Below are 10,507 nucleotides of genomic sequence, written 5' to 3'. Positions count from 1 at the left end.
TTCTGTATAGTGTTTTTATTAATGGGATACTTACTACCTGTTCCTCCCTCTTTATATATGTCAGTGATTTCTTGTTATCATACATGACCAAACTGAAGAATAAGTGGGGTTTTTTTGTTTTGTTTTGGAGGAAGGGGAAAATTTATAGTTCAGATTGTTGTTTACAGCTAGATGGATCCATTAAAATGCTGTCATTCTGTACAACACATTCTAGAATGTTTTCTTTCCTTCTGTCTTTGGAGAGGCATCTTGCTTTTCAGCAGTAAATGTTTGCTTAGGCAAGTAGCTAAATCACTTGGAAGATCACATTTATAAGCCCTTCACAGTCCACGTTTGTACATTTAGGAATCAGTCCTTGAAGATTGGAGGTAAGGCCATTGTAACAGTTCTTCATTGCTCTTTACTATCTTCTCTAGTGTAAGCCARATTTTCAAACATAACTTGTGAAAGTTGCGTACATATGTAAACAGGTATGTATGCAGAGCTGCATGGCTCATTCTTTATTTGAATATGCAAGTGTTAATTAGCATAAGCAAGTGTCACTTTTGACTGCACAGCATTTTCATATAAAGTTGTTGAGACTGTGAAATCTCTCTTTAGAATGTCCACTCTTACGAATGTTAGCATATGAAACACTTTATGGTTAAGAACCTGCTAATAAGTGGGATTCATTCTGAGTCACTAAATCATAGCAACTGAAATGCGTGATCAGATACATGTAAAAACAGGGAAATGGAATTGTTAATAGTATGAGAAAATAGCTTTGAGACGGTGTGTCTTTTCAGAGCATTGTTAGCTTTGTCACTTCTGTGTACTTCGCCTAGATGTGCAGTAATTTATAATCCAGAAGAGGGCCTTATAGTTCCACTAATGAATTAAGAATACAAACCCAGTTCAGTCTGATTATGTTCCTCTTAGTGGATATCTGTCTTAAGGATGAAACCATTTGTTGTTTAATTGGTTGATTCAGAAATTTGAGAAATGCCTTACTGTTTTCTTATTGTAGAAAAGTGGTTAGAATTCTGTGACTAAAAAAAGAGTACAGTTAAACATTTTACATATTTCAAACAAATATGTTGCAAACTTTTTTTAAAGAGCATTAAGAATGTGACTTTCTCAACATTTCCCCTAATGGCTTAGAATTTATTTTTTATGAATTTACTTACTGTTTACAAAGTGAGAGGGTAAGGAAGCATTTTTACCATGATAGCTATTTACAGAGTTTAGACATATTTTTCCTTTCCATAAGCAAAAGAACTATAACTGTGTTTGTAGATTCCTTCAGCTTCAGAATTGCAAGGACTCATGAAATAGACACCTAGGATGGAAAAGTGATGTAAGAAAAGACCTTTTATAATGACTTCAGTGGCTTCAGTCAAAAGAAAGGGTCACACCTGTGGTTAAGTTATTTGGCTGGCAATACAAAATAGCTGTATGTATATAGGTACACATATATTCCATTTTTGACCATAGGTTTCTTACATCTTGGAGAAGTCACTAAAGTCTAAATGAAAGGAAGACTTTAGGCTTCTTCTAATTTGCTGTTGACATTAATGTCAGTAGGAATTGGGAACCTAGATATTATTTTGGACTGGAATCTAAATGTCTGCTTCCATTCTTCTGTAGAGTGGCTAAGAACACTTTCCTTCCCCATTTGTTGTTTGAAAGAGGACTAGTGTTAGTATTTGGATACCGTGACAGTAGCAACCTTGTAAATAAGTAGACAAAGGACTGGTAATAGGACACAAGACATTTAAAAAGCTGTGTCCAGTTCCACAATCCTTATAATTGGAAATGCAACTGTGAAAGTCAGTGAATTGGATATAGGAGGATGGACTTCTGAGAGCAGAAGAATCAAGCCCTTGCAGAACAGCATGATGCATTTCAGATGTTACAGCTATGGCTGGGTAATAGAGGCCCACACCTGGTCTCTTGAACTGGAAAAAGAGACAAGCAAATAAGAGTCTTTGATTAGAGCTTCATTAAGAGGGAGATTGTTTTTTCTCTTAACAAGTCATGATGAGCCTGTTACATGGTTGAGATACGCACGGTGGGCAGAACTTGGAATTTTCTCATCTAATCAGTACCCACCTCTAGGACAAAGCTGTAATAAGGTAGAAAAATCCTCTCTGAATCTAAAGCTGCTGTTTCTCAGGAGTTCCTGGGATGGATTGTCCTGTCCTGCAGTTGAACAGAAGAGGAAGAGAATTAGATGCTCTATTGCCATGTTTTGGGCCTTACAGTTGTCTTTCAGAATCTCAAAGCTGCCTTTCTAAGATACTCGTGAACCCTTCGTGAGTGATGTGCAGTGCCCTGAGTTTTTCTCTGGAGAAGCAAAATGCATGTGGTATTCACATTATTCCATGCAGAAAATTACAGAGGCTTGAAGAAGCCTTCTCCACATCCTAGCTGAGGATATTGATTAAAAATATTGATTAAAGATAATTTGTAACTTACAACAGCTTTGTCCCATTGGTTAGGAAATAGTACAGAAGACAGATCCAACATTTTCCTTTGGTGCCTCATATGCTGCTTGTGGTAATTAGGGTTTCATGTCTGGTATCATGGAAAAATTAGGTACCAAGTACAGACCCTTCCAAGGAAAGTTTTAAGACTAAGTTTTGGTGATTAAGTGTGAAAGCTCCAGGCCTTTGTCCAAATAAAAGTTAGAATCAACCCTTTTGTGCTTCGAAGCAGCCACCAGCATGAAATAGCAACTCAAGATTAAATCAGAGAATTTGAAAGAAAATCAAATCACCAGAATATTTTCACCAGAATATTTTGAAAGATATAATAATATAGTGGCCAAGAGGAAACAGCTGACATAATTAGCAATAGTTTCCACAAAGCTCTGAAAATCCCTCTAACGGGGATATTAAAGGAACGTGAACAGTCAAGGGTCAGAAAGAAGATGGTTCTAATCCATAAACTGTCTCAGAAAAAAAGAGTAATAAAAATATCTATTTTTCAAAAGGCAAAATAATATCTCAAACTGGTAGCAGGGCCAATTTTTTTAAATATTTTCATTACTGCTGAGGAAAATACATGATACTGATATAATATTCCAAGCTGAAGATCAGACACTTTTTTTTTTTTTAATTTAAATAGAAATTCTGAAGAGGCAGTCTTTCAGTAGGAGCTAGCAAATTAGGTGAACAGGTCAGATAAAATAGTGATGAAGGCAAAAAGCGATCTTAAGCTTACATTCGTAAGGAATAGCTTAAGCTATTTATGATTGGTAAATTCCACATTTTCTAAAGAAAATAAGGAGCCCTATGTGTTCCTGCAAACTGGTCATTGCTGACCAAGCAACTCATTGAACATGTTTAAGTGAGACTTAACAACTGATGAACAGTAGAAATGGAAAGTAGAACAAGATAACAAGTATTTTGTAATGGGAATCCGTGGTAACCTGGTCACTTAGAAAACAAACGTAAGTCCCTCTCAAAGCTGAAGGACAGAAGGGGGGGGTGACAAAAATTTCTCTGAAGAGTGATCAATGGTAATAACACGCGTCTTAGAAAAGGAGTGAGGAAGAGGAATAGTATAGAGAGCTAAAAGCTAGTGTATTACAGAAAGGGTATAAGAGATGCTTCTGTTTACCATTTTGTGTCATGCATGAACAAAAGAACAGTCTCTAATATTGAAAGGCACATTTGGATGCATGTCTTTTTAAATATAATACTTAGCTTAGGAAACAGCCTGCTAAAAGATTATATTGAAGGCAAAAATTTAGCCCATTTAAAAAATTCTGTTACTTACATAAATAAGAACAACTGCAGTTATACAGGTATTTCAATAAAAGAAATAAATTAACTCATGTTTGAAGCTCTAAGCCAGCAATCAGTGCCATGGCATGATATCTTGGGCCTGGCCCACATGTGTCCTTCACCTCCTTCCCCTCTGCCTGCCTGGTCAGTGCTGTCCTGTCCCCCTGCAAACTGCTGGGTGTCAGCCAGCCCCCATCTGCCTGGCATCTTTCCCCAGTGCTGCGAGGCTGAAGCTCCTCTTCCTCTGCAAAAGCRGTGGTGATTCTGGCAGCAGCACCCCACAGCAACTGACTGCATGTGCCTCCAGCTGGCAAGGTGTGTGGGCAGGTGTCCTTGTCTCACAGGGTCTCCTTGTCTCACGCTTGCTGGGGCTCTTCCTGACCACGACCTATCAGTGGACAGAGAAACTTTTCAGTAGGGGCAGTCATTTCTGTTATTTTCTAGGGGCAGATGACCACTTCTGTCCAGTTAGAGACATCTCAAGACTGGAGACAGACTCTGAGATGGCTTGTTCCAGCCCAGGGTCGTGGTTCCCTTGTCCCTAGTTCCCTCTAGTCAGAAACACTTCTTCACGCAAAATGCATCAAGAAGGCAAAGCATGCAACACGTTTAAACTCACAACCCTGAACCCTCCACAACAGCACTGCTGGGATCCCAGGCAGTAGAGTCTAGGTTCAGGCTCAGAGCACCATCTCTGCAGCAAACCTCAGTGTATGGGATGGAAGGAGGCAGGATGCCACAACAGGCACAACCTGAACTATTCAATTGTCAGCTTCAGTGGTCCAAATCAGAAATTGAACTTAGAAAATTAGTAAGAAGAATTAAACCGGGTTGGAATGCTTATTTAGTGAGAAAGAAGCAGTTACTCACAGCTGTGGAAATATAGGCTTGGCTTGTAAGTATAGCTACCAAATAAAATCTTGCAACAGAGCAAGCAGGAGGTACCCCAGGAATAAACAGCTGGCAGCCTCCACACCTCGGCAGAATGGCTGCTGTCTGCCTGCTGAGAGCCTTGCTACAAGGCTTTGGATCTAACCCTAAAGGAGGGTGAAGTGCAACAACTTTAATTGTTAATACCACCTGGAAAACTCAGCAGTGTCTTAGAAATGATGCCATTCGTTTTCATAATGCTTTTACTTATTTTTGTCTGTTTGTGTCTGTGTTGCCATGTAGTAGCCCTCAAGAGCAGCAGTAAATATATCCAACTAATGTATTTAAAGAAGTTTAAATGCTTCACATCACAGCTTTTCCCTTGCTACTTGATAAATACATAGGCTTCAGCATTACATTTACCTTGGACTGCATTTTTGCCAGTTCATCACAGACAGACATGATTTTATTTCAGTATTTGGTTTGCTTGTCAATAGAGTCTGACATCAAAATATATTGAACCAGCTAGGAGGGCAAGGAAGCAAACAACATGACTTTGTCTCTGCTAACCAGATTACAACTGACAATCCAAGGCTATAATAAATATGTCTTGTGACTGGCACATTAGAAGAGAGCCTGAATTTAAATTATAACTTTGGGTTTTGAAATGCTCACTGATCCATTCCATTCCCATTAAAAGCGCCTTCCACTCTTTGAAATTAAGTGATATCTTTACATGATGGTTTAATTTAATTAATTTATTTTTCAATGTATACATTTATGGAGTTTCTCCATTAAGCTTTTGAAATGTCTGTAGGTCCTTTGCATTAATGTAAATGTGCCATGGCCCATCATTACCTTTGGTAGGCTTAGGGCACTGATAAAAAGATTATATTTTTAAAACCTGAGGTCTTCAAACTTCCCCAGTGCTTGGCAGGAAATCTCTTTCTGTGTTTTATTTGGAGCAAGACTGGGGAGCCTGCAGCCAACAACTCTAGTGTAGGCAGTAACTGTTACATTTTAGAAAAAAATACATTTGACACTAAATGAGAGAAGGAGAGAGGAAGACAATTAGTGCTAGAGTACTAGAAATAGCTGTTTATTTGTTTTGCCTTGTGGCTGCCAATATACACTCTTATCATTAAAGTGCATCTAGAAATGGGGTATTTTCTATGAAATGACTTCACAGAGCATGGAGCTTTGTCTTTTTAAGGGACTGTCCCAAAATGAGTTTATCTATCTTCCTTTTTCACAATAGCTTTGTGTTAGCCAAGAATGCTGGTTTCTCCTCTTGCCTCCTCCCTCCTTTCTAAAAATGAACTTTTCAGGGATATAAAGAATTCAGAGAAGTTTTCAGGATAGCAGATGGCCAACAGTGATCCAATAGGATGTAAAACTTTAGTTAGGTAGTCATTTGGCAGTTGAGTACAAGTGAGCCTGCGTTTCCATAGAGATGTTTTACACCAGTGCCTTACTTTTGTCTTTCAAAAATCTGAGTGATGAAAAAAAGGAAGGATAAACTAAAATGAAAGACTCTGTAGACCTGAATGATTAGAGTGGTATAATTAACCCTGCCCTTCTCAGAGGAGGCTACGTCTACATAGCCTGGAGACAGGAGGAGCGACTCGGGTTCCTTTCTGCTTCTGGCTGCAGAGCAACTTGGTGACCTCAGCTATGACTACGCTTGCCAGCCTCAGTTTTGTGTGGGGTGCTCGTGTGGGCTGCTAATGTCATTAGATAAAGTCAGGACAGTTGCTGAAATTAAGAAATTAACTCAGATTGTAGTGCTATTGACAGGGAGAATTGTTCAGCCACTGAATTTAGTGGCATCGGGATTTCACATTTACATATGGTGAATGGTTTGTTGTGGCACTTTTCTAATCTTCGTAGCTTTCTCTATGCAAAAAGAGACAATGTAATAAAAATTGACACTTCCCATGACTTTGATTCCTACATTCTCCTTTGAAGTCTGAGAGGTAGCCATTAAAGCTGTATTAATTTGTGGGGTTATAAACAACTGCCATTATCAGTGCAGCCATACTGAGCAAGAGAAACAAGATTTGTAGGCAGAGGCAGTATCTTTTACTAAGCCAAATGATACAGTTGGAAAAAACAGGCAAGCTTTTAAACAATCAGTTGTGGGGACACCAAGTTCAAAAGCTTACCAGCTTTTTCCATTCACCTAATCAAAGCAAAATAAAAATATATAAGTATATGTATATTTATATACCACCTCCCTGCAAATCTTGCTTCTCTTAAAAAAAAACAACCAAACAAAAAGAAAGCTGGACAGATTTGACCATCAGCTGGTTTGAGCAGGAAGAGAAGTTGTAGGAGACTCTGGTCTTGCAGTAAATTCTCCTCCTAAATCCCAGCAGTCATCCCTGCTGTCTTTTCATGGACGTGTCAGCATATGGACAAGCACACAGTGAGGACCTAATGCAATTTTCCTTTTCCAAAAGAGTCTCGGCAATTTGCAGAATAGAGCAGCTCCTTTACTGAGCCACTCCTGCAGGGTGGGTGCTGGAGCACACAGCCCAGAGCTGCAGGCCTGGATTTTCAAGCAGGGACTCTCCCAAGGGGGAGCAGATTTGTAGTGAGACTCCTTTTGAATGGCTAGACAACCATTTGCATTATTCTAAGATGTGTAAAATCATGAATATTGTGGGATGAGTAAATGAAGTCAGTTTGGCATTGGAACAAAATTACCTAGCTACCTGCCTGTGCTTTGACCTCACTCATAAACTCGGAGTTACCAGGCAAGGAAACCCTTGGCTTTTGTAGTGGCCAGTCTGTACGTGTGCCTGAAGACAGCAAATACTTGCTTTATTTAATAAATTCATTTTCTTATTCTCTGCAACTTATTTCCAGTCATGTTTTGCAGCACTTACACTGGCAGCAGCCACAATCTGAATGAATCATTCAAAACTATACCTGTCAAGTGCACCTTTTAATATTAAACTCTCTTTATCCTGCCAGGGAGTCAGGGAGCTCTGCATTTATATAGTCCTTGCAATGTTGTTGCTGTCCTGTGCACCAAAGGGCAGTTAGAGAATTGCATTATAGGTGGCTTGGAGCTGGGCAAAGTGGATCAACTCAGACTCATGCCTTCCTCCCCTTTACCTTAATCTTGTGTGGTGGTTGTTTCTTCAGCGCTCATTCATTTCACTGTGCCATCTTAAAGTTTATTCAGTTCATTCCTGCAAGTCCTCTTCCAGGTAGAGCGAGTCTATCTATAATCCTCTTGCTAACCTAATCCTAAAACAGAGTTACAGTCTTCCATTTGAAGCCACCTTCCTGTTCATTTTGTGTTTGAAGTCACCTTTATAGTCTCCATCAGACAGCACTGTTCAGCAGCCTTCATCAGGACTTACCTCTATGCTGAGTCTGTGAGTTATAAAACTAACTGAAAGGCATCTTTGCCTGCTCTTGTGCTGAGTTCAGCCCAGCCATGCTGAGGAATGTGCCTCTGTATCTATCTTGCCTCGCGTTTTTCATTGTGTCCTCTTTTCTCTCTTTTTTTCCTATAAAAACAATGAGCATCTGTACCATTTAGCTGAGAAACATACTACAGAGCAGCAGTGAATAGGAGCCTCTGCCCTCCTGTTCCTGCACTGGCCCAATTACAATAACGCCAGTTACTGAGAAGGAATAACGCGCAGGAGCCTAACGAAACAGCAGTCTGGCACTAAGATGTGCAAATAGCTGCCATTTGTTAAACTGACAGATGACATTTGGAACATACAGTTCTATTCATTTTTAAAGCTAAATACTCTCCCAAAATAAAGTTTTTGCCATAGGCTTTAAAGCAGGTTTCCAGCCCAGACAGAGCCAGCTGTGATTTTACACGTTTTCTGGGCACAAGGTCAGATTTCTAGCAGCTAAAAGATTTGTGCTGCAATGAACTGGACAATTCATGACCAATGAAAGATTACCTGCCTCACTGATCACTGTGAATTCCACCTTTTTTTGTACCTTTCCCTGTAGAATTCCTTATACAACAAAAACAAACAATTGACAAACAGTTTTTGACCAGCTTGAATTTTGTCATCTGCTATCTTGTCCTCCTCTTCCACATTTTTATATATCTACAATGAGAAGGTGCCAAAGGAAAGCTCTGAACACTTTCAGCAATAGTTTGAAATTTGTTTTCAAGTAACAAAGATCTGGCTTTCTTAGAAACAAATACCTCAGTTACATTATATTTTAGGAACAGTTAAGAGTGTGAAAGGACACCACTCATCCAATTCAAAAGCATTGAAATCATGGGAAAGAGCTGATATTCCTTTACACCTTCAAATTGCTGTCAACACTTTCAATAGCATACTTATGATACTTCCATTTCAAATTCCAGAATTACTCAAAAGAAACAAATTCCCAAACCTTCTCAAAGTTGTACTCTTACACAAGCGCTTGACTATTACCTCAGAGGCTTCTCTATCAATTTTATTGACCAGATAACTCATTTGACTGTTGTTTATTTAATGTATTTTCAAAGTTATTCTGTTTTAACACTAGCATTTTCCACTATTTTTCACTATTACTCAGCTGCTGCTCCAGCCTATTTTGTAGGTAAAAGGGGAAAAATTAAGCTTTCCAATATGCACTAAAGTTAATACTAGATGGCTACTACTGATTGAAGAGAGGGAGGCACCTTCCATTGGCAAAGATATGTAGAAAGTAGTGTAGTAACATCTCTATCCTTTCAATGGTTAGACCAAGGTGACAAAAGACAAATTCTTGACAGATGCTTTCTCCAGCTGCTAAGGCAACAACAGCAAGAGCATGGCCAGCAACCCACTCCTTCCTCATCAGATTTGCCAAGAGTCACAGCCACACTGGAACCACAAAAGGAGTAAGATCCTGCACAATGTTTGAGTCACAGGGACATTTTCTTTCTTTAAGTTAAAAAAAAAAATCATCTTAAATGATTTACATATGAATTGCTTCTAATGAGGACACAGAAGCTCAGTTTTCCAGCAGACTTTCAACAAGGCCAAAATTAAGGATACAATTACATGGCAGAATACTAGACTGAGAACTTCATGGTTTTTATGTCAACAGTGAAGTCAGCCACTGCTAGTGGGTGGGAAGCAGCTCTCTTTAGGGATGTTGAGCTGGTTGATTTTCTGATTACTTCAGAGAATTTTAAAAATAGCAAATTATAATAACAGGCCTATAGACTCTGTAGCAACTTTTTGATTAATGTGAACCTCAAGATATATGCTAAATTATTGCCCATAAGGTATGCTGTTTAGACATTTTCTAGATGCTATTTTAACCTATGTCTTCCAAGCCACATTAGTCAAAAGAACTGGCCTGTAATTTAATTACTGCAAATGGTGCATCATTGAGTTATTTGCTAAGAGAGAGACTTAAGAAAACCCAATGCTGCAATTAATGCTGAAATGGAACCCTTTTTCTTTGGCCGTTCAAAAGTTTTTCCATGTGACAGGAGCCAAGTGAGACTGAAAGAGTTTAGAAAATTCTATTAGAAAGTCATCTTCACCCAGAACTTTCTCAGAGACCAGAGGTTTTATGACTCCTTTTTATTTCTTCCTCTGCTCTGGGACTACCTAACCGTTCTCTAATCTCCTGTGGAATTATAGGTATTTCCAATTTATTTAAGAGACCTTGAGTCTGTTTGGCTGTGGCAAATGGCTCAGATGATTAGTTACAGGATTTTAGAATTCAGAAGTGACTTTGCTAAGGTCCAGGGGGTTTGTAGCTCATATAACAGATGACCATGCACTGGAATACCATAACACCCTGTTCTTTCCTTCCCAAACTCTACTGCCAGCAGTTCCCAGACATTTCTTCATGGCTTTTAATGTCTCTGTTTTTTCACCATTTGGTAAGCAAATGAT

At 39.0% G+C, this 10,507-nt stretch overlaps 1 long non-coding RNA gene across 1 annotated transcript in view; it reads right to left on the bottom strand.

Moving 5' to 3' along the window:
* Positions 1-1,766: 1,766 nt before the first annotated feature.
* Positions 1,767-10,507, bottom strand: part of LOC112974881 — a 29,049-nt gene continuing 20,308 nt past the window's right edge. Inside the window, exons 4-5 of the long non-coding RNA XR_003256402.1 lie at positions 2,092-2,181; positions 1,767-1,937 (exon numbers count right to left, since the gene is read on the bottom strand). This is a non-coding gene — a long non-coding RNA (uncharacterized LOC112974881). The remainder of the gene's footprint in view (positions 1,938-2,091; positions 2,182-10,507) is intronic.

The sequence above is a fragment of the Apteryx rowi genome, unplaced genomic scaffold (genome assembly GCF_003343035.1).
Source record: "Apteryx rowi isolate R43461 unplaced genomic scaffold, aptRow1 scaffold_633, whole genome shotgun sequence".
NCBI classification, from domain to species: domain Eukaryota; kingdom Metazoa; phylum Chordata; class Aves; order Apterygiformes; family Apterygidae; genus Apteryx; species Apteryx rowi.
Note: the sequence above shows the minus strand (reverse complement) of the source record. Positions and strands in the feature narration are given on the sequence as shown.